The sequence below is a fragment of the Pipistrellus kuhlii genome, unplaced genomic scaffold (genome assembly GCF_014108245.1).
Source record: "Pipistrellus kuhlii isolate mPipKuh1 unplaced genomic scaffold, mPipKuh1.p scaffold_m20_p_7, whole genome shotgun sequence".
NCBI lineage: Eukaryota > Metazoa > Chordata > Mammalia > Chiroptera > Vespertilionidae > Pipistrellus > Pipistrellus kuhlii.
In genome coordinates, this window is record NW_023425573.1 from 4,174,663 (window position 1) to 4,199,984 (window position 25,322).

Consider the following 25,322-nt stretch of genomic DNA (forward strand, 5'->3'; position numbering starts at 1 on the left):
AGGGCTCCCAGACTGGAAGAGGGTGCAGGCCAGGCTGAGGGAAGGCCTCCCCCCGTTCCCTGCCGAGTGCACATATTTTCATGCACCGGCCTCTAGTATAATTATAATAACCATAACAGACAATGAAAGCAAAATGTAGACTACTGTAAAACTTAATCTTAAAAATAAAGAGGCACTGGGAAGTGAAAGATCCCAAAAGTTCATGGGAGAAAAGCTAGGGGAAAAGGGAGGGAAAGGTGACCACATTATAGTTTAAGAGAGGGCTGTTTTATGTCCATATGTTCTTTCAACCAAGTGTAATCGTTCTCCATGCCCTTGTGTTTCCATGATTGCTTTCTCAACATAGAAATTTGATAGTTTTCTTATTTGAGAAATGATATCACTTAGAAGGCAGAGTCACATCAGTTTTAAATATTGTACATTATGAAAATATCCTTTCAATGTATTTGGAAACCTTACAAAATAAAAAGCTTTTGTGAATACTATGTGACATCATGCTATTTAAATTAAAAAAAAAAAAACAACTCTCATTTGATTACAATTTTTCTCGACTCCCTTTTAATCTTGATAGCAAAAGCTATTTTATACACTTAATATTTAGAGCACTTAAAGAAATCCCTTAAAGAGTAATTTAGAGAAATTGCTTTAAAATACTTAAAGAAATTAAATGATCTGTATGTCAATATGAACTCTGGAGCAGAACAAAGAAATAAAATAGTAGGCTCTGACACAACCCAAATATTACCTTTCAAAGCGTGGAAGGTCTCCCTTTGAATTGCTGAATAGGAGGTGTAGGCATTCTTTCTAAATATGTCTGCGGGTCTGGGGGAATGTTGGCCTAGAGCAAACACTCGGACTCCTTATGGCACTGCCTTTGTTCTCCAGAGAAAGATTGCTATTCTGGTTACAGCAGTGCTTTGCTACAAAAAACCGGCTCTTTTACATTTTCTGGTTGTCTGTTATGGAAGCTTGTTAATAAACTACCTTTTCTTGTTAATAGAGCAGAAATATGGAGGTGGGTTGGGAGTGGCCATAGTGATTTTTTTCCTACGTTATTTAAGGATCTTATGTTTAGAGCAACAGAAAGCAACCATGAAGTTCTTCGTTATCAGGAAGCAAAAATTAAAAAAGAAAAAGGCCCCAAATGAGAAAGGCACAGTATTTCTAATTGCTCTAATAATAATTGCGGTCCACACATTTTCCATCCTAGCTCACTTAGTCAAGACAATCATATTTGATTTTCCAGTGAAACGTGGTGGGGTTAGTTTCTACTTAATTCTTTACTCCAGAAGGGATACCAACAGCACAGCATTAAATGCCATGTTAAATATTTCACCTTTATTGTATTTTTTAAAATGATAGACTACCTAAGTACCCCATTTCCCACTGTGTACTTGAAATAAGGCCGAATTCTGTGCTTCTTGGTGAAAGAATGAAATCCTTCTGCCCATCCTTCTGATACTACCTCCTCTTCCTTCACCGTGCTGCTCCAGCCATGTGGCAAGCTTTCTATTCCCGCCCTGAGGACTTGGTAAAGCTGTTTTATTTTCCCGAAGTTTTCTTTCCTGACTTGGCATGTGCGGTTTTTCTTGCCATTTTGGGACTCCGGTTGCCATGTCATCTCTCAGCGAGGCCTCTCAGGAGCCCCCAATGAAAGGTAATCCTCACTCCACACGTGTGACATTGTTCTAATTCTCTGCACAGAACCTATTGCAGTTTGCTTCTTATTCCTTTGTTTGCCATCAGATCACAAAGTGGAATCTCCATGAAAAAAGGGACCATGCCTGTCTGAGGACCATCACATGCCAAGCATTCTATAAATATTTGTTTAAAACATTAATGTTGTGGAGAATCATTAAGCAGGTCAGATGGCAAAATGAGAACATTAAGGCATTTTCTAGTCTTGAAAAATCCTATAATTATTCTGAACTCTATTTTATACTCTTGTCCTATACAAACTCATTTTAGATGAACCATTGTGATGAAAGAGAATAATTTGGAATTTCAGGTTTGATTAACCAGTTGATACTCATGTGTTATTCAAAATAAACTCTTTTTTAAACATTGCTGAGTAATTTGTAAAGTATTGGTGTCTTTTATTTAGCTGTATAGGATGTTGGAAATAGGCAATGAGAATGTATTTTCTGTTTTACCGTACGAAAATGGTATGACCTATGTAGTTAAAGCTCAATGTAAATTTTCTCTTCCCTTAAATTATGTTTCTTTTTGGAGAAAAAAATTGCTGTTACATGGATAAGAGAATGATTTTTATTATATTTGCACTCAGTTCTTTGTGCTTATTTTTATAATAGACTTCCCAATAGGAAAAGGGAAATAGCTTATAATTGGCATATGCAAGATATACAAACTCCTGAGATTATATAGAATTCTGAAAAGGTAGGCAAAGAAAACCTTGTACATATCTAGCACATTAATTTACCTTGTACTTTTTTTGGGGGAAAATATTATTTTCCCAAGAAAACAAGGAAATACAAAATGCTACTGACTCTTTTAAGATAAAATATCACTCTTTGAATAAATTTCTCTATTAGTGATCCCCTAACCCCAAGGCTAAGTAATTTTCCTCTCCTGCTCGTTGACAAATAGGCAATTTGGTGAAAATTAAGAATTACTGGCCTGTGATGAAGAGTCCTTTTTTATTTCATATTAATTGATGAATATGAAGATAAATAATAACTTGGCAGCATTGCTAGGTATTATTAAATGCATAAAATACATTTTATTTAGGAGTGGTATTGGATCTTAACCCTCTTACATTTGTCTTAATTTTCCCCTCACATTGCTCACATTTAAATTATAAACAGTACGAACGCCCTCACCAGTTTGTTATTGAAGAAGCTTTAGGGTCAGAAAACAAGTCCCAGCTGTCCCAGCATTTACATGCGGCAAACGCGCTGAATGGCATTCACCTGTGTGGGCCCCGTTCCCTCATCTGTAAAGGTGAGGGGTGAGTGTGTCCTCTTAGGTCTGCTGCCACTCTGCCCTGCTGTGATTCCATTTCTTTTGGCTTTTTCAGCACGTCTCATCAAAAGTAAGTTTCTCCATTTTTTAACTTTCTGTCTCTCTATTCAAAACTACACTTCTCAAATGTCCTCCTCTCACGTGTCTGGAGAATGTTCATGGGGATTGAATGTCCCATCTTTATTCATTTATTCAAATTATCTTCCTCGCTGGCAGTGTAGATGATGACAGTTATGAGAGCTGGGGTCAGAGAATCCCTGAGCACCACTGCCTGCAATGGTCCATTCTGTAGACGCTGTGGGTGATACAGAATAGAAGTGAGATACCTCAGTCTTGTGGTTATTAATGGGCTACAGACACTTATCCCTGCAGAGATACACTGCTGGCCATCGTAGAGGAAACCTCGGGGGATGTGAAGCTGCCTTTGAAGTTAAGAGCTGATGGTCACTCTGGGTTATGTCAGGGGACCACTCTATGGTAAAAGCTATTCTCAGACACAGTGTGGCTCATTGCTAAGAACAGGGAAAGCCGCTGTTTCATGTTTATCTATCAGCCTTAACTCTTACTGACCTTCCTGCTGGCTACTACATCTTCTTTCCAGATACTATCAGCTCTTACTTAACCTTGTCGGAGGCTCCAACTTCAATTGTCGCTTGGATCTTCTTAAAGCTCTTTGATGGGCACGGGATTTGGAAACTGAATTAGGGTCAGACTGCCCTACAGTAAGAGACTAGAGTGCCAGTTTCATTGTCATACAGTAAGTTTAAACATCAGGTGGGAACTCAAGCCCCTGAGGAAAGCCAAGAAAACATAATTAATTATCACTAATTTCATGTGAGACTCACAGAACATAATTAATTTAAAATTTACAGTGAGAATGGGGCATTTAAAGCTTTGGTAGCTATTAGGTTATTATCATTACAAACCTGGTAAGAGTGAGGAAGGCCTATTATTAGAATCAGGTTCACTCCATTGCTGTCAACACTGAAGATACTGAATTCCTATCTCTATTTGAGAATCTTGTTATTTTTCATAGCTTCTCACCAAAGCAGCAGATGCCAGTTGGTATTGGAAAAAAAGCGAGAAAACTAAAAAGCAAAAGTTTTCCCAGATTCAATCAAAGTCATCGTGGTGCTTTTTTTCTGTTATTAGGATTTTGGGATCTAGGAGGTTCCCTCAATCAGAAAGGTATCAGTTTCATGGGATATCAGGATAAGATTTGCTAGGGTAGCATTAACAAATCATTAATATTTTATTCCTTTAGAGTAGGGGTGTCGAACTCAATCAGAGAAGGGGCCAAAATCTAAAATCCAGCCTAAATCGCGGGCCGAATGGTTTACTGAACAGTCATAAACTGTCATTGTGATGGAAACGCAGCGGAGTGCAGTGATGACAGCGCGGTGCGGGCCACATTGCAAGGCCTGGCGGGACGGATTTGGCCCGTGGGTCTTGTGTTTGACACATGTGCTTTAGAGCAGTGTTCCTCAAACTTCCCTCAGGATGAGAATCACCTGGTGGAGTTGTTAAACTACAGATTCCTGAATCCCAACTAAGAAGTGCTAAACTAGAATTTTTGGGAACATATAGGTAAAATTGTAAAAAAAAGTTTAGAGCACTAGTTAAGTACTGTACAATTTTACCTATATGTTCCCAAAAATTCTAGTTTAGCACTTCTTAGTTGGGATTCAGGAATCTGTAGTTTAACAACTCCACCAGGTGATTCTCATCCTGAGGGAAGTTTGGGAAACACTGGAATAAAGTACTGAATACAGCCATCAAAAGTTTTATGATTAGCGTTGAAAAGTTATGTAGTCTTCAAGAGAATGTGGGAGAGAATTTCCAAAAGCCAGTAGATGTTAAAATTAATTGTGATATAAGAAAGCAATACTGGATATAGAAGGAAGATTTTCAGAAACCATTAGATATAATAAGTTATTGTGAAAGAAAGATAGTAATTCTGGTACTGTCTGTTTAAAAGTAGAATGGTTAAATAGACTAGCAGAAACTCGATATTTTAAAATATTTTTATTGATTTCAGAGAGGAAGTGAGAGATAGAAACATCAATAATGAGAGAGAGAATCACTGATCAGCTGCCTCCTGTACGCCTCCCATTGGGGATCAAGCCCTCAACACAGGCATGTGGCCTTGACTGAAACCAAACCTGGGACCCTTCAGTCTGCAGATGAATGCTCTATGTCTATCCATTGAGCCCAACTGGCTAGGGCAGAAACTCAATATTTCAACCTAAAGTTGGCAAGATAACAGCATTGAAAGTAGCAATTTTGGTTTATTATATAGAATAATAATGAATAAAGGGCTTGCATTTATGTCTTGAGTAATGACAAGATGCAAATGAGCTACAGGTGATTGTAAATTCAGACTTGTTTTCATGCTGTATTCTGTTTATATGATTCAAATTTTATATATTATATTAGAGGCCTAGTGCACAAAAATTCATGCACTAAGGGGGAAGGGGTCCCTCAGCCCGGCCTATACCCTCTCACAATCCAGGACCCCTAGGGTAGAGTCCCTAGGCCTGGCCTGAGATCAGGGCCTATTGGGGCTTTCCTTACCCAAACTGCCCACAGCTGGCCCCACCCCACTGCTGCCACTGTCTGCCATCTGTGCAGCACTGCCCCCCCTTCCATGCCACCTGAGTCCTTCATCTGCAGGCGACAGGCTGGGGTGCAATGGCTTGGCTGGCCTAGGCCTCCCACTTTTTTTCCTGGGGGGCAGAGCCATCCCTGTGAGGGGCTGTCTGCCTACCTGATAACCCTAACTGCTGGCCTGCCTGCCTGCCTGATTGCCCCTAACCTCTTGCTTGGGGGCAGGGCCAGCACTGACTTCCTGTTGGTCAGCTTCTGGTCATTACTGGTCCTTACACCCAGGGTTTTTATATATTAGGATATATAGGTATTAGGTGGTATCTCCTTGTAGAAACTGATTAAGCAATGTCACAGCAATAACTCATTTAAAAGAGATCAAATTAGATTTCCTGTTAATAATATATATATATATATATATATATATATATATATATATATAATTTATAAAACTATAATTCAAATATGTATATTTTAAAATGGAATACCATACTACTGGGAATGGAGGCATTGCCATGTACTACTGACTTGGACACTAATTAATTTTATATCCTTAGGAAATGCAAATATAGCACTTGCATTAGGAAAAAAATAAAATATTTCCCAAATCAAATGTGTCATGAAAAATTATAGCACCTGATGATTATAAACTTTGTATAATGTGTTTTTCAAAGAACAGAAAGAAAAATGATCTTTAAGCTGATGACAATACTACTTACTAGTATTTATTGATTGATCACATTACTCTAGACATTTTGCTAAGTGGTTTACATTAAAGTTCTCATTTATCCCTCTAGCAACCTTTTAAAATAGGTACTGCTGTTATTTTATAGCTGCAAAATAGGCTTAAGAAGATGAAATAACTTGTTCAAGGTTACACAGGTAGTAAGTGTTGAAGTGGGACCCAATTCTATAATAGTTTCAGGCTTATTTTCTACACTCTTTAGCTGATAGCCTTTATATAGAATATAGCCTACTCAGGAGAACTATAACTTTAACTATATATAAATAATTAAAATCAATATAGTATTTTTTTCTTCAATGTATTAATAATTTGGAGTGAGCATCTTAAGTTATTCCAGCTAACATTCTACCAAAAATCCTGGCCTGTGAATCTTGATTGGATTCTGATACCTTCTGAACTTTAATATTCATCAGTAGACCAAGTTATATTTGATATAGCGTACATGTTCTACATAAAGATTCTCATTCATTAATGGCTAGATAAACTTTTTAAATAATAAATTAAAAAACAAGTGGCAGTGCTAGCACCATTTTTCAGAGGTTGAGATATTATCTTTGACCTGAGGCAAATACACAACAGTATTCCTACAAATGAATGCCTGAATCTTTTTCAGTGTAGAAGTATCAAATTATGGTTAAGGACTTCAACAGTGACAGGATTATGGCTGAAGTAATTGTCTCTTAAGCAAGGACTTAATTTTCATATCTCAAATCAGAGCTACTTGTTTGTCATTACTCCCCAAGTGCACTGATACTAATAATCCTAATTGATGTTTTGAAATCGGAGGGCACATCTAGCTTTTCTCAGCAAAGAAGCAAGTTTCTGCATATGAAACCATTGTATTCAATGGGTATTCCTCTACCTCATAGCTAAGAAAACTCAGCTAAAACAAACAAAAATCTTATTGATATTGTCCCATTTGTTGATTTTTTAATTAATTAATTAATTTATTTATTTATTGCCTGGGGGGGGGTGGGGGTGGAGGGATACTGCTATAAGAAATGCCCACGATTTTACTGCTAATATTTTCTTCTAGGAATTTTTAAGAATATATTTTTTAATTTACTTCAGAGAAGAAAGGAGAGGGAGACAGAGGTAGAAACATCAATGATGAGAGAGAATCATTGGTTGTATGCCACCTGCACACCTCTGACTAGGGATCCAGTCCACAGCCTGCATGTGTCCTTGACCAGAATGGAACCCAGGACCCTTAAATCCACAGGCCGACACTCTTATCAGCTGAACCAAACCAGCTGGAGCCTAGGAATCTTGTGGTTTAGAGTCTGACATTTAAGTCTGTAATGCAGTTTGGATTTATTCTTGCATATAATGTAAGAATGTGCTCTAATTTCATTTTTGCATAGTATCTGTCCACTTTTACCAATACCATTTATTGATTAGATATCTTCGCCCCGTTGTATGTTCTTGCCTCCTTTGTCTAACATCAATTAAGCATAAGATGTGGGTTTATTTATGGATTCTCTATTCTGTCCCATTGATCTTTATGTCTATTTTTATGCCATTACCATGCAGTTTTTAAAAATTTCTTTATTGATTAAGGTATTACATATGTGTCCTTATCCCCTCATTACTTACCATCCCCTTGCTCATGCCCTTATCCTACCCCCTTGTTGTCTCTGTCCATTGGTTAGGCTTATATACATGCATATAGTCCTTTGGTTGATCTCTCTCCGTTACTCTCACCCTTCCATACGTTCCTTCTAAGGGTTGATTGTTACCATGTAGTTTTGATTACTATGGCCTTGTAGTTTAGTTTGACATGTGGTGTGATTCCTCCAACATTGTTCTTCTTTCTCAAGATTGTTGTGGCTATTCAGGGTCTTTTGTGGTTCTGTATAAGTTTTTGGAATATTTGTGCTAGTTCTGTGAAATATGTCATTGGTATCTTGATAGGAATTATGTTGAAAATATAGATTGTTTTCGGTAATTTTGATATTTAAATAATATTAATACTTCCTATCCATGAACATAATATATGCCTCCGTTTATTTGTATTTTCTTCAGTCTCTTTTAATTTTCTGAGAATGGGTATTTTACATTCTTGGTTAAATATATTTGGGAGAAAGTATTCACCAATGATATATCTGATAAGGGGTTAATAACCAAAATCTATAAAGAACTGATAAAACTCAATACCAAAAATCAAAACAAAACAAAACAAAACCCCACAAAAATCCAATTTAAAAATGGTAAATGTGCCGGGACCGGTTTGGCTCAATGGATAGAGCGTTGGCTTGGGGACTGAAGGGTCCCGGGTTCGATTCCGGTCAAGGGCATATACCTTGGTTGCGGGCATATCCCCAGTAGGGGGTATGCAAGAGGCAGCTGATTGATGACTCTCTCTCATCAATGTTTCTAACTCTCTCTCTCTCTCCCTTCCTCTCTGCACAAAATCAATAAAATATATTTAAAAAAAAATAAAAAAAAAATAAAAATAAAAATGGTAAATGTACCTGAATAGAAATTTCTCCAGAGAGGATAAGTTTAGACCAACAAACATATGAAAGGATGTTCAATACCACTAATCATCAGAGAAAAGCAAATTAAAACCACAATGAGATATCACCTCACACCTGTCAGAATGGATATCATCAAGTCAACAAATAACAAGTGATGAGAATATAGAGAAAAGAGAACCTTTGTGTATTACTGGTGATGATACAGGTTGGTGCAGCTACTATAGAAAACAGTATGGAGTTTCCTCAAAAAAAAAAAAAAAAAAAGAAAGAAAGAAAGGAAGGAAGAAAGGAAAGAAGGAAGGAAGGAAGAAAAGAAGGAAGGAAAGAAAGAAAGAAACTACTTTATGACCTAGTGATTTTACTTCTGGGCATTTATCTGGAAAAAACTGAAACACCGATTAGAAAGAATGTATGCACCCCTATGTTCATTGCAGCATTATTTACAAAAGCCAAAATTTGGAAGCAACCCAAGTGCCCATCAGTAAATGAGTGGATAAAAAGCCATGGTACATTTACACAATGGCATACTAGTTGGCCATAAAAAAGAAGGGAATTTTACCTTCTTTGACAGCATGGATGGACGTGGAAAGTGTGCTAAGTGAAATAAGCCAGTCAGAGAAAGACAAACAACATATGGTTTCACTTATGTGTGGAATCTACTGAACAAAATAAACAAAAATAGAAACGGACTCAGATACAGAAAATAGATTGACAAATGTTAGAAGGGGGATTTTGAGGACTGGTTGAAAAGATGAAGGGATTAAGCAAAATAAATAAATAAATAAATAAACAACAAAAAATACCTCACAAACACAGGTAGAAGAAGATAAAAGGAGCATAGATGATGATGGAAGGAGACTTGGCTTAGGGTGATGAACATGTTAGGAAGGAAGTTAGACTTGAACAGCTGTGGTGGGGCCTGCCCTGGGCTCCTGAGGGGTAGACCAACATTGCCTTCAGACATCCTCTCTATGGACACGACAGCAGACTGCCAGAGCCAGGTTCAGAGCCAGCTGGTTCTTGGCACAAACTCAGAGGGAAAACCATGACTCAATGCCAGAGCATCCTTACTAGGGCCCTGGACTAATCATAATAACATTTGCATTTTGGTTTTGACCCGCACCCCTGTAGGTTTTTCTATATGCATTATGACATTATGAGAAAGGGCATATCCAGAAGATAAATATTCCTGTCAATCATCCCTGAATGCAAATGAAAGGCTCCACTCAGAAAATCCTCTTTTAAACCGAGGAATTCTGGGGCTCTCTGTCTCTGTCTCTCTCCTGGCCCACTCCTTGTCTGGAATGTATCTTCAATAAGCCCCATTTTGCTTTACTGTCATTTTTGGTGATCTAAAAATATTTTCTGTCCCAAGTGGAATCAAGGTCCCAAGTGGAAACTCCAATGGGCAGCAAACACAAAAAACCAGAAGGTGTATTCTAGAATTGTACACGTGAAAACTATATAATTTTATTAACTAACTAGAGGCCCAGTGCACGAATTCCTGCATGGATGGGGTCCAGCTGGCCTGGCTTGAATGGGGTGAATTAAGGCTGGGCCTGTTGGGAGGAGGAGATAGCAGGAGGTTGGCCAGCCTGCCTAGATCAGGGCTGAATCAGGGCTGGGCTATCTGAGGGAGGGCCTAAGGTGATTGAATGGTGGGCCCCGCCTCTGATTGTAGTGGGGACGGGGCTTTGGGGGAAGTGGCTGTGGGGAGGGGCTGCAGGCAAATCAGGGTGGTAGGGGCCCATCAGAGGTGGGACAGCCTCGGGAAGGGAGCACAGGCTTTTGGCCTACCAGTCCTGCCCTTGATAGGGGTGGGTGAGCTGATCTGGAGTGGGGCTGAGAAGGAGGAGGGGCTGCAGGAGGTTGGCTGGCCATCCCCTCTCCCTATTGGAGTGTGGGGGGAGGGTTCAAGGGAGGTAGGCTGGCTGGTCCCACCTCCATCAGGCCAGATCACTGGCTGCAGCGGGTGTCACAGCTCCTTGTTGGTCATTCCGTCATTCCAGTTGTTGGCTTTTTATATATCGATGTTAATCTTGTAAATTCAATAAAATATATTTAAAGTTATCATATTAAAACAAGCCTTGCTTGTAAATGACTTCTGCTTTTCTTTCATAGCTCATAGTGTAAAATGTCTAAGAAAGATTTAGTTCTCATAAAATATTAACCGAGCAACAACTGAGCTAGTTTGCAATATAGATTCAATAGATGATAATGCTGATGAACCTTATGGAGACCAAGTGTTTTGCAGTCATTAAAAATGTATTTCAATTAGTTCTAAAGTTTATTTGGGCTAAAGTAAGTCTTTATCCCAGGAGAGAGATCCATTTTCTTAGAGGAAGCTTCCTAAAGCAGAGACTAAAACTGCAGAGAAAGAGCAGGAGCACTCGAAGAAAGCTTATTTCATGCCACCGGACAATCAGATACAAGGATATATTTTTTGATATACAATGAAGAAAAACAAAGGAAAAGAATATCTTGAAGACATTGGGCAGCATACTGTCTTAGTTAATTATACAATCAGTACATAATTTTTAAAAAATATATTTTATTGATTTTTTTACAGAGAGGAGAGGAGAGGGATAGAGAGCTAGAAACATCAACCAGCTGCCTCCTGCACACACCTTACCAGGGATGTGCCCGCAACCAATGTACATGCCCTTGGCCTGTACCATTGAGCCAAACTGGTTTTGGCTATTTTTAAAAATAGATATTTTATTGATTTCAGAGAGGAAGGAGAGGGAGAGAGATATATAGAAACATCAATGATGAGAGAGAATCATTGATTGGCTGCCTCCTGTGCACCCCCTACTGGGAATAGAGCCTGCACTTCTGGCATATGTCCTGACCAGAAATCAAACCAGTGACCTCTTGGTTCCTGGGTTGATGCTCACCTGCTGAGCCACACCCAGGAGCTATCAGTACATAATTTTATTTTATGTTCACAACAAATCTTTGATGTTTCTGGAACAGCTTAATTTGAAGTACTTGTAAAATAATTCATGAAGGCTATATTTCCGACATAACCTAATGTAGTTTAAACAATTTTACCTTATGGAAAATTTTAATTTCTAAAACAAAAAAGTCAGTATTTAGAAAGAAGGATTTTACAATGTTTTATTGTTCCATAGATTGGCATTTTTCTTTATCATAGGATAAAAAGGAGAATAGTTTTAAACATGACTCTAGTGCCAATTTATTTCTTCCACCAACACCAACTTTAGCACTTACCCATTCCAAATTTGAAATCAAAATGCGTTGAATACATCTCATGAGCCTCTTTGTTTTTTGGGGAAAGAACCACTAAAGCAAAGTGAAGAGAAAGAGGAGATAATAGAGCTTGGAAGCAACCTCTTGGCAAAGAGGAACAAGAGCAGTGGAATAATTTAATTGCTCATCAGCTAATTATACGGTATTATAATGTTAATGTGTCTTCATCATGACAATGTAATAGGTATAGATTGAAGCATATGAAAAAGAAAGTGTTGATGCAGTAATTATAAGTGAGAGTGGAGCTGTTAGAGTAATTATAATGCTTCATCAGGTAATTAAGGTATTGTTCAACTTGAGATCAGGAACAAAGAGTGAAAAAGTTAAATATTGAAGGACATGCCTTTGACATTCCCGATGAGCCTTTGCAGAGAATAGCTTATTCTATGCTGATATAGTTATTTCCTGGTTCCCTTTTCCATAATTTATTATCTTTCTGTTGCATATGCTATGAAAGAGCCCAGTGTTTGGGAGCGACATGCTAGTGATGGTTAAATTTTTTATAAAATATGATCCATGTTGCTGCCATGTCTTTTTCAGTGTTGACTCATTTTGTATTCCCCAGGTCATTGAAGAAACTAAAAACTGAAAGTTAAACAAGCTCAAAGGGAAATAGTGTATGTGAATAATTCTATAAGCTGAAGGTGGTCATATTTATTTTTTAATATACCTGAGCTGTTCCTTCTGAGAAATATTTGGCAGTTACCCCTTTATTTTTATATCAATGAGTAGCATGATTTTTTTTTTCAAAATTTGTTAGCTGAGAAATATCTACTTACTGTAAAGACCTTTGAATGGATTAAAAAGAAAAACAGCAACAAGTAAACAGGGCAACGTGTGGTAGGCAGCTACAATTTCATATCTGTGGCCATGCATATGCCACACTGTTCTGAATATTTTATGTATATTAATGATTTCTACTTCAATTCTATTGCTATCCATACATATTATACCAGAGCAGAAATTAAAAATGTTGGCTAAGATGACATATCTCTCAACGGTAGAACTGGGATTTGAACCCAAGTGTCATACTCTGCTCATTCTATGCTTCTCCCAGCTGTCTATCCAGAGTTTGTTGGAAGAATTCCTGAGAGGTTTTTATATTCCACTGCAATAGTCTTTAAGCAAGATTTAATGAACTGATAGTGAAAGATAAAATAGCCCATGAAGGTAGTGGAGAAGACAGCAGCAATTAAATATTCGAACATTGAAGATGACAAAGAGAGATCAATTTGCTTGCACTGGAAAGACTATAAAGAGACCCCCCAGGAGGAAAGATTACAGACTTAGTTTAGAGTCCAATCACAAACAGCCCGGAGGCCCAAATGAGAAATTCACAGAGAAACTCATTAACTTGTACTACCCGGTATCTATGGATTTCCCACATGCTTATGATGAACACACATAGGAGCAATGGCGCTCGATATGAGGGTGAATGTAGGACACTTAGCAGAGGACTCAGAAATAATAATACCTTCCTGTAATAACCTGATTATTATTTAACAGAAAAGGAGTGAAGGGAAAATTAAATACAGTACAGGCATGGCATTAATACAGCTTTGTGAGAAGGCTGCATTTAACATTCTCCAAGCCTATTCCCCACTGACTGATGGCGAAAGGGACTAGATGCTTGTCCAATAAGGCCTAAGTGACAATCACACCTGGAAACAGGTGATGGGCCAGGGTGCGTGTGGCCACTACAAGCTCACAACATCTAAATATATAAACTTCCAAACAAAGGAAGTTCAGCCCTTCTCACTCGTGGCTCTTGGATCCAGGGCACCCAGCCCTCTGGGGACTCCTGCTGTAGGGGCACGGTCCCCTGCTTCCACTTGGCTCACGGCCATGTGGAGCGCCCCACATGGCCTAATGGACTTCAATGTGGCCTGCGTGCTGAACCACACTCAGTACAGCATGGAACAGCAACTCCAGACACTGGTCCTCTTTCTGGATCTACTGGACTCCCAGCTAACCTTCCTTCAGGATTGGTGTAAGGGGCAGGGGATTTTGAAACCAGAGAATTGTAACTCCAGGCCAATCAAGCCTTCTTCCACTTTCCATCCTCTCACAGAGGCTTCTGAGCATGCTTCTCTCAGCAAAGCCCCGAGAACCTCACTCCCCCAAATGATAGTAGCGTTTCAAACTACTACATTAAGTTGTCTTCAAACTAACAAAAAGGGACTATAATTCTGAGACTGTAATTCCTGCTGAAATTGTATTGTGTTTTTTATAAAATCATCCATATTAACAATTTCATATATTCGGTATAAGGAACTAAACTCTTTAGCTCTCTTTGTACGAATGATCACATCAGATTGTATTGTTGGGAAGATAAGCCACATAATTGAGAAACATAAATAAGCCTTTTCTTGTTAAGTCAATAGGGAAAAGTAACAACACTGCTACATTCTATTAATTGATCAAATAATGGTATATTAATTCCCATCAGCAAAAATATACTTTAACAGAAACTATTATAAAAGCCACACACATTTTAAAGAAAGAAGAATTATAGAAAAATACTTATGATCTAGGATAGTTCAAACTTAAAACATAACATTTACACATTAGATTTTTTTTTATTATTATTATTGATTTTTCACAGAGAGGAAGAGAGAGGGATAGAGAGCTAGAAACATCAATGAGAGAGAATAATCAATCAGCTGCCTCTTGCACACCCCCTGCTGGGGATGTGCCTGTAACCAAGGTACATGCCCTTGACCAGAATCAAACTCGGGACCTTTCAGTCTGCAGGCTGACACACTATCCACTGAGTCAAACCGGTTTCGGCTACACATTAGATTCTTAAATTAAGACATATATTCCTAAAACTTGCAGATGCTTTGAAGATGTCTGCTTTCTTATCTCTGTGTTCTATTGAGCTACTTAAAACGCAGAAAAAAAACACCCTAACCATGAACAAAGTAGCTACCTTGCATTTGGAGAAATGCATATTGAAGCCACATAATTCTATCAGAGGGAGAAGGTGGATGAGCATGTTTTGTAGTAAGTTGTGCAGCTGGAAACACAATCAGGAAGCTGTGGCTGGGATGACATGAAGTCTTTTAGGGGATTATGAGGTGTCACCTCTGGAGTAGAAGGAACAAAGGCTTCAGAGCCAGAATGTTCCCAGGAGCTGACTCAATTAACCTCTCTGAACCTTATTTTCTCTTGTGATAGAGGCAATAATAAATTCTGTCTTGCAGGCTTGTTGGGAAATTAAAAATCCATATTAACATGGATCTCACAGAAGCTGGCACAGGTAATTTCTCAGTTAAAACTGGCTGTGATTATTGCTATTCAGCCTCAGAGTTACTGAACAATGCTTAGCACTATTTAATAAGATGTTATTAAAAGTATATAACAAATCCATGAAATTAAGACTTTCTTTTAATGTGTTAATTATGATTGTTCTCATTCTGTAATGTACAAAGGTGCCCTAGCCAGTTTTGCTCAGTGGGCAGTGCTGAAGGGTCCTGGTTCCCCTCAGGTCAAGAGCACATGCCCAGGTTTCAGGCTCCATCCCCAGGAGGGGCCGTGCAGAAGGCAGCCAGTCAATGATTCTCTCTCATCATTGATGTTTCTCTCTCCCTCTAGCTTCCTCTCTGGAATCAATAAAGAAAATATTTTTTAAAAAGGTATTGAGCATTAGAAAAAACTAAGTGTAGTCATGTAAAGTACTCTCCTTATTTCAAGATGCTTCACAAAAGGTGAAGAATTACAGTTGTCAGAGGTGAGTTTAACACAATAAGGAAACTAAAGCTATTTCTAACTGGATGACAAAAGGTTTTGTTGGTAATGATTACAAGACAATGAACATATTTTGGAGTTATTATAAGGCATGTAATCAGTATTCTTTACTGCAGGGTTACAGTCCTTAAAACACACACACACACACACACACACACACACACACACACACACACACAGACACTCACACACACACACGGCTTACAGAGCATATCACTTTATGATTACACATTAACATATTAAAAACATATTGAACACTCACTAATTTTGTTAGGGTTTTCCTCTGTTAGATTCTGGCCATCATAAAGGTAGAAGTTGTTTCATTTTTTTTTCCCCTCCAAAAAATTAGCATAGTACTTGTCATATATACATAATAAATTACAAGCAAATGAGGAAACTTTTCTCAGGTTTGGAGACAGAGTCAGGGTTAAGAAGGATGTTGATCCTATAAATTAATTATAATTCATGAACTATCAATTTTCCAGAAGGTATGTTTCATTCTCCAAATAAAATATATGTATCACAATAATAATAAACACACATATTTATTTATATTTAATTTTATTTTTTCCTCCCTTGCCTTGCCACTCCCTAGAGGCAATGTTTACATCCAGAGAACAATGAGGAACATGATTTAAAAAGAGTGTATTTGATCACTTTTTTAAGTAACTGAAAACAATATATTTTTAATAGCTATCATTTTTATCTCAGTACAGCATTTAACTGAATAATATTACCCATAAATATGATAAAATGCACCTCCTCTCTGTAAATTTAATGTCGTAATTTCTTGGTGTGTTAAAGTGGAAGGCACTTTACCAATCCAATTGCTTCCTTAGTTAGGAACAAAAAGGGCTAGAAAGTCTTCTTTTCCTTGGGGAGGAGGAAAAAGTGAAGGAAAAAGGGGAGGATGAATGAGCAACCCATTCAGCTTTGAGAGTTGGTGAGAGTTGGAATGTTCAAAGTGGATAAATAAGACGTATCTCAGGAACATGTATTTTAGACAGATATATTTGTGAGCCCTAATTATTTTTGTTGCAGTCACAAGCTTTGCTGGCACCCTAGAGACTTGGGGAAGGGAGGACTGAGCTGGATCCCAGAGATAGTAAAAAGGCCAGGGGGAGCCTCAATGCAGGGCCATATTTCACTAAACTTACAGAATTTCTAAAGCCCGGCCAGTGATGCTTAGCAGTTGAGCATTGATCTATGAACCAGGAGGTCACAGTTTGATTCCCATTCAGGGTGCATGCCCAGGTTATAGCTTGATCCCCAGTGTGGGATGTGCAGAAGATAGGTGATCAGTGATTCTCTCTCATCATTGAGGTTTCTTTTGGAGAATTCTAACCTTCAGTCAAGGGGTGGTAGGTCCTATTTTTGACATATGGGGTCTAAATTGATGTGCTTTATAAGTATCATATCAGGACATTTATTTTTTCATGATTTGTATTTATCTAAAGTCCTACACGGTCTGGGTGAATACTGTGTGTATAAGGTTTGGTAATATATGCTTCAAAAATAGAGCCAGGTTAAAAAATGCATTCTGTCTTATCTCATCAGAGACAAATAAAGCTTTCATGTAGCCATAACTTGACAAGAAATTGAACTAGGATTTAGAATTTTTATTTAAGTCAAATTGTGACTGGTTACATACATTGGGGTCTTCAGGCTTTCTTTTCTACATGTATTATACCTCAAGTAGATAGTGATGAGTTTGATACAGGGAACTCACATTACTTTCGTCTGGTATGTGACTGATATGATTATTTAGTATATTAATTGTTGTTATGTAACATATAAAATTTTTACCTAAGTAATAACCGAGGAATAGGGAGTACATCCACAAAATGTTTATGCATATGTGACTCAGATCATTACAAACCCAAATAATCAGCCTGGCTAGTGTGGCTCAGTGGTTGAGCACCAGTAAAGGCTTTGTAAAGTGATGGATGAATCTTGAACTGGGTCTTAAAAAATATGTTATTTTTTTAAATGGATGAGGCTCTTTGTGAGGAGACATATCAGATAGAAGGACTAACAGATGCAAAGTCATAGCCTTGTAAGGCAGCATAGTATGTTCAAGCAACTACAAGCTATTTGACATTAATGCACATTAAAAGGGGAATGAGTGGGGAGAGATAAGAACCTTTACATAGATACAGTCCAATTATGCTAAGAAGTAGGGACTGGGAAGCCACTTACAGTTTTAGATGAAAGATTAATGTGGGTAGGTTTGAATTATAGAAAGATCACTTTTTACCAGTGTTTCTCAAAGAGGAGGATTGGTCTAATTTATATTCTACTATTAAAGTAGTAGTATATGAATTACCTTTTAGATAATATCTTTAAGCTATTATCTAAGATATTTTTCTATTGTTTTTCAGTGGGAAGTTATTAGATGGGAAAAATATGAAATAACCTAGTTTTTAAGAAATTAGATCCTAAAAATATAAGAACAAAATGGAATTTTGAAAAAGGTGAAAACTCATTTTGTTCAAATAAAATTGTCCTTTTGTCTGAGCATGTGTTTTGTTTTGTTTTTATTTGCTTCATGTGTGTTTCTTAGAATCACATGCATGGAGCAAAAATGATTAGATCTTTCCAAGTTATTTATGTGCATGTAACTTCAATTATGATTGTGAAATAAGAGAAAAAGTTGTCTACATCTTGATTATGTTGATAAAAAAGTAAGAATTTGATAATTTTTCCCCAAAATGCTTTCATTTATTAATCTCTATATTTAATTTAGCTTGATATGCTTTCAAATTTATATATTCTATTAACTACTCTAAATAAATATTTGCTTATTATTTTACTCAGTAGCTTAGGGCTTTTTTATAAAGGATAAGTAAATTATATAATACTATCACTTAGGTTTAATTTTCTATCAATCATTATCTCTAAAGGATAACTTCCTTTTTGTCAGTTAAAGAGTAATACATTAAATACTAAAAAAAAATTAAAAAAATAAATTTTATTTTAAACAAAACAAAATAATCATAATCATCAACTCTTTCTTATCACTTGTAGGATAAGAAACTAGAGAAAATTTCTATCAAAATGTCAGTTAAGGAAGTCATTTTACTTACTAGATGTTTTTTTATTTATTTGTATTTTATGTAAGAATAGCCTAATAGTCAAAAGCCAAGTTAATTGTTTGCCTGCCTTCTTAACCATCATAAAGTAGAAAACAGAAAAGCAAATATTGGTAAAGGTAGGGAAAATGCATATTGATATTTTCTACAGAGAAGTCTCTCTGGAGAGGCATGTAAAAGTGAGAAAGAGATTAGTAGCTTGTCATAATAGCTTCTTTAATGTCTGAATAATTATCTTTATTATGTGTACACTCAGTGGGAAGTCTGCCATCTTCAGACTAGGGCAGTAGCTTACTTTCTCATAACCCCTTCTGAACTTACTAGTAAGAGGCAAGAAATAAGAGGATTTTTATTTTGTTTTATATTTCATTAAATCTTTAGTTGTTTAGCCGAAATTGGTTTGGCTCAGTGGAAAGAGCATTGGCTTGGGGACTGAAAGATCCCGGGTTTGATTCCGGTCAAGGGCATGTACCTTGGTTGCAGGCACATCCCCAGTAGGGGGTGTGCAAAAGGCAGCTGATCAATGATTGTCTCTCATTGATGTTTCTAACTCTCTATCCCTCTCTCTTCCTCTCTGTAAAAAAATCAATAAAATATATTTTTAAAAAATCTTTAGTTGTTTAAAGGTTTTTGCTTTCTTCTATAGTTAAATGGGGCATATAGGTAATAATTCATTATTGCTTATGATTTATTCAGATTTATTTTTACACGTTTGGTGACAGAGTGCTTTTCTTATATCATTTCATTATAGAATCTTCACAACCTCATTTGGTATTAATATCCCCATTTTACACATGAGTAAACTCAAGCTCAGAGATGTTAAATAATTTACCAAAGATCAAGTAGCTAATAAGTCTAAGAGATTATATTAAAATCTCATGACCTTAGAGCCTGTATTTTTAACTACCACCTAAAACAGCTTTCATGTTGCTTTTTTCTTATTATTGCTGTTAATTCCTATATTGTAAATGTTATCCCTTTGCATGTAAATTTTTACGCTTTATGGACCTAAATTAATATGCCACAATTTAATTTTAAAATATTTTAGTTATAAATTTTAAGAACCATATTGTGAAGGTTACATAATTTTCTTGTGTGTTTAAATATAAATCTTAGAGAAGGCTTGCACTTTTAATATGTAGGCTCTGAAAAGTGAATAAAAATTAGTCCTTAATTGTTTGTCATTGATTTTAACACTCTGACATGATATTTTTTTTGGATGCTTTGAGCTGAATCACTAAGTTTAGTAAAAAAGTATTTAATGATCCAAATGGTTGGCTACTACCCAGCTTCTCCCAGATTTTAGAGTCCTCCAGCACCCTCATTAGACAAGTGGTTTTGATATCACTAATTTATTTTTTGATGGCCTATCTAAATGCACAAATAATCAATAGAAGATTTAGGAATAGACAGTAGTCCCCAGCATGATCGTGTTTTAAAATAAACCAAAATGGCACATTTTTATACTTGTAATGAGCACCATTTCCCCCCTCTGTTTCTTTAGTTTTAAGCTGCTACAGGTAGGGCAGTAAGTGAACAGACTCAAGATTACTCAGCCCTCCATGTCCTTCCCCATCTCCTATGGAAATTAAATATTTCACTCATGGAAATTAAGTATTTCACTGGAAATTAAGTATTTCACTCATGCTTTGAGGGTTTTATTTGTTTGTTTTGTCACTAGTCACTCCTTCATTTCTTCTTTGTTACTCCTTTCCTTTCCTAAGAAAAATACAAAGCAAACTGAACTCGCTTCTCTTTTATTGTATTCTGAGTCACATATACATATTTATTCCTGGCATTTCTTATTCCAGGAACTATTTTATTGCCCATCCACTTTCTTATCTATAAACTCAAGAATCAGTGCCTATAGGAATCTGTAGGATAGTAATAATATCCCCTTCCCCCCAAAATAACAATATGCTACTAAACAAGTATTTTCTCTGCTATCCTTATTTATTTTAAATAAAGAAAAATATGCTTTTATCTACAGAGTATTTTCTGAAAATTATGTCTATGTCTAAAATATCCCATGTGGTAGAAAAATGATGTTTAAACACATACTTATAAAACGTAGTGAAGGTACTATAGTAAACAGGTCTTTATCAGTTGATATTTACTTGAATATGAAACTATTCATCTTTTAGTAGCTGATTGCAAACATATGTTGGTGTAGTTTCAACTCCTAGTAAAATAGCCTGCTAAACTGTTCCTTTAAAGGAACACCTCTAATGAATGTACATTTTTTTTATTTCCAGTTTTTACAATAATATATGAAAGTAAACAATCTCAGTCTTGAAGTTAAAAAGAAAAAAATCACTGCCTTGCAATATCTCCTCTTTTCCAACTTTCAGTAGTTGTAGAATAAAGTAATGGCTGTACATCAACAAATTGTGCAAAGAGCTTGTATTTTCAAAATCATAATCAGCAGGATCCATATATGGCATTTCCATATTGCTTTCTAACATCTTGAGTTTATTAGTGGGAAATTTAATCAGCCGGAGGCGAAAGGAATGTGAAATTAACTTGACATACATATCTGATGTTTTTTAGTATTTCTCAGTTTTGCACTCTAACCACCACATGGCAATTTGGAATAAACACACAGGCCTACAGTGTCACTTCCAATTACCATATCACTGTAAATAGCTGTAGCTCCCTGCAGAACCAGCCGTGACTCATTATCTTCTTGGATTTATCTGAGAAGGCATGCATCAACACTGCCTACGCAATGGCATGTCTGAACGTTCCAAACTCTCATTACTGGTATAAATCTTGGTTTACAGATTAATGGCCTATTTTCGAGAATGACAGTTAGCAACATGAATGTACTTAGCAGTGTTGTTTGTGTTCAGGCTCAAAGGAGGCACCAAAGACAACAAAGTTCCTTTCCTTCCACTCTAATGCCTACGCTGCACCCAGCAGGGATGTAGCGGGAGACAGGTGAGTGAGCAGGGAAAGTGTGGTAATCATCTCCATCATCACTTCTGTTCCCGTCCTAGAATATTCTCTGCTATGGGACTTATTGTGAAGTGTCAGACAAAAATGTCTCTGAAAATGTGACATATGCATCTAGTCATTGTCTTTTCTATTGCACAGTGATATCAGAATATGGTCCATAGACAGGATAACCGTGCCTTTTTTTTTTTTTTTCAAACTGGGATTTTTGAAAGTAAAAGGAGTTACTATTAATAATTACACCATGAAAAAAGTATAAGTGGAGACAGCCCCGACATGTCCAGAGATCTGATCATGTCACCTTACCAAAGACCACCTAGAAGAAAATCATTTGGTGTGATTCACAAATCTGTATTCTTAGCGTTCACCTACTGAATTAGAATGTCTGGGTATAGTCTGGATTTGCATTTTTTTGCATGCTTGCTGCGTGATGTTTAAGTATACTAAACAAATAATAGTATACACATATATAAGGATTACCATGTACCAGGTATTCTTCCAATGTATCATATGTTGTTCCTCTAATCCTTGCAACCACAGCTATAGAATGATAGAGTGATATATGAATCATTCAAGTAAGAAACCGGTTTGGCTCAGTGGATAGAGCGTCGGCCTGCAGACTGAAAGGTCCCGAGTTCGATTTAGGTCAAGGGCATGTACCTTGGTTGCAGGCACATCCCCAGTGGGGGGTGTGCAAGAGGCAGCTGATTGACGATTCTCTCTCATCGATGTTTCTAACTCTCTATCCCTCTCTCTTCCTCTCTGTAAAAAATCAATAAAATATATATTAAAAAAAAAAGGCTCATTCCTCAGAAATGGGGCTATTTGGATGATTGATTTACCAAAAAGAAATCTACATCTTACTAATCACTTTGGCACTAAGAAAGACACACAATAACTTGATAATCTGTGAATTTGAATAACATTAAAAACTTGAGAAGAAAGGCCTTAATGAAAAAGCAAAACTTCAGCTGCTTCTTAATAGCAAAGACTTTGGGGGGCCAAGAACGAGGCCAGAAGGGTGGGTATAATCATCCCATATCAAAAAAAGCCTGTGGTCCTCATGCTGTAAGGACCCATCACCAGGAGAATGCTTGCACAGCAGGTGTTCGCAGGTGGGCGGGGCTGCGTGTGTGGCAAGGCGCGTTGGGTGGGCAGGGACTTGGCCCTGTGTCCCTGGGCACAGGTGTAGACTTGATCAGGAGGTGTATGGGGGAGTCCTGGGCAGAGCTGGGCCCACGTAGCAGGTCTCTGGTCCTCGAGGGAACCCCATGAAGCATGGGCCGGGGCTTGATGCTGCAAGAGAAAGGGCCAATAATGATAGCCCCTAGTGCAATCATAAACAATATCTGCCATGTGTGAGCAAAGAAGGCAGCTCTATGTGTCAGGAGCTGGGTGGCTGGTCAGAGCATAAGTGATAAGTTGGAAATGGTGGCCTGGTGTGAAATGCTAAAGGATTACAGGTGCTGCTGGATATGTCCTCCTGATCACATGCTCATATCTTCTTAGTACTTACAATTGTGGGGCTGCTGGCCAGATTTCAAACTTCCTCCTCCTGTAATTCTTGCCCAATTCTTTGTCCCCTGGGACCTGCTCTGCCTATAGTGGGGGCAGCCAGACATGCTGTAGAGTTGGCATCCCTTAAGGAATAGTTCATACCAGTTGCCAAATTTGGTGAATTCAAAACCAGTCCCCTCACCTACTATGCTAAATAACTGTGAGGAAGGTATTTTTTATAAGACACAAAGTCCCAGAAGGATTCAACAAAAGTCACTCCATTGATAAAACACCTTTGGTTACTGTTTTTTCATTCCTGTTTTATTTCCCCATTTCTTTTCTTTCCTGGAGTAACTTTATAAAAAAAAAAACATTATTGTGCTTGAACTTTGATTCAGAGTTTGTTTCTTGAAGAACCCAAACTAAAAAAACAAAACAAAACAAAACAAAACAAAAAAACACACACAAAAAACAATGTCTCCTGAGAAAATAATTTGGATGTCATTTACTTACTTATTAAAGAAGGCCACTGAAGATATGTTTAACTTGAAGATGGAGACGGTCTTATTCCAGCAAGAGAACTAGCAGCAGTAAGAAGGGGAGATTAGATAGGAGTGGTTAAAAGATAGTTGCAAAATTGTGTCAGAAGAGATCTAGACAGCCTTAGAGAACTAAGAAAGCGATAAATAGGAAGTTGCATTTGAAGTATGTTTGATAGGGTTAAGTGATTGATTGGATATGAGGTGAAGAGACAAATCATTTATGTGAAATAATGAACAATGAGTTTTGCTTGCCTTAGCCGGTTTTGCTCAGTGGATAGAGCATTGAAGGGTCCCAGCTTTGATACTGGTCTTGAGCATGGAACTTGGTTGCAGGCTTTAACCAAGGAACCTGGTCTGGGCATGTGTGGGGAGGCAACTGATCCATGTGATGTCTCTCTCACATCCATGGTTCTCTCTGTTTCTCTCTCTCCCTTCCACTCTCTCCAAAAATCAATGAAAAAAATATCCTCAGGTGAGGACTAACAACAACAACAACAAGAAGAATTTGAGTTTGGCAATCAGGGAATATAACATTCAGTGCTACTTACTGCCTATAGTCGTAATACTGGTTCTCTGTACAAGCCCAACAAATGCTATTTAAGTCCATAAATGGCATTGCTTGAAAGTATAGAGTGCAGCCTGCAGAATGCTGTGTGCCAGAGAAATTCAGATTAAGGTGGGGATTACAAGGAGCAAATGAGAAGGGTTGGATGGAAAGCTGTAGAATTTGATTTAAAAATTTGTTACATCATTTCAGACATTACGTAAACAGTATATTACTCTGAGCATTAAACACATAGGCAAACTTGAGAAAATGTTTAGGCACATCAATGGAACTTCAGAAATATGAATACAAATAAAATAAAAAATTAGAAGTGGTATTTTGAAGACTCTCTCAGAGATAAATGCATCTAAATGAAGCTAGCATTCTTATCTTTTAAAGTCTATAACCTAGATTTGCAAATTGTGGAAAGCATGATATCATGAATATTCAGAATCCATCTCTTTGTATATGCTGATTGCCTTAGAAAGTTAAGTCCTAAATACAGTCTTGAATCAATTTCTAAATGTGAAGCTTTGAAACCTTACACAGATAGCAAGCCCTTTGTAATTGAAACGAGGCCTGCTTAGTTATGTTTGGGTGTGATTCAAAATGGCTATTAAATCTGAGTGTAGAAATCTGCCAGTATGATTCCATTGCTAAAATGGCCCTCTACAGCCCACTTCCTTTTTGCAATCACATTTTACGTTTAGACATAAATTTCTTTGGGTTAGGTCTGCGTGGCACCACATAAAAGTGAATGCTCTTAAGGGTTGTCACTTCCATAAAGGAAACACAGCATTGAAAATGGAGTGTACAGAATTTAAGTGTGTTGTAATTTCGAAGGTAGAACAGGGAGGA

The 25,322-nt window shown here is 37.3% G+C and overlaps 1 protein-coding gene across 2 annotated transcripts in view; it reads left to right on the plus strand.

Annotated features, from left to right (window-relative positions):
* ERBB4 (erb-b2 receptor tyrosine kinase 4) overlaps positions 1-25,322 on the plus strand; it is an 819,175-nt gene that overhangs the window by 363,817 nt on the left and 430,036 nt on the right. The gene's annotated exons all lie outside the window — the stretch shown is intronic.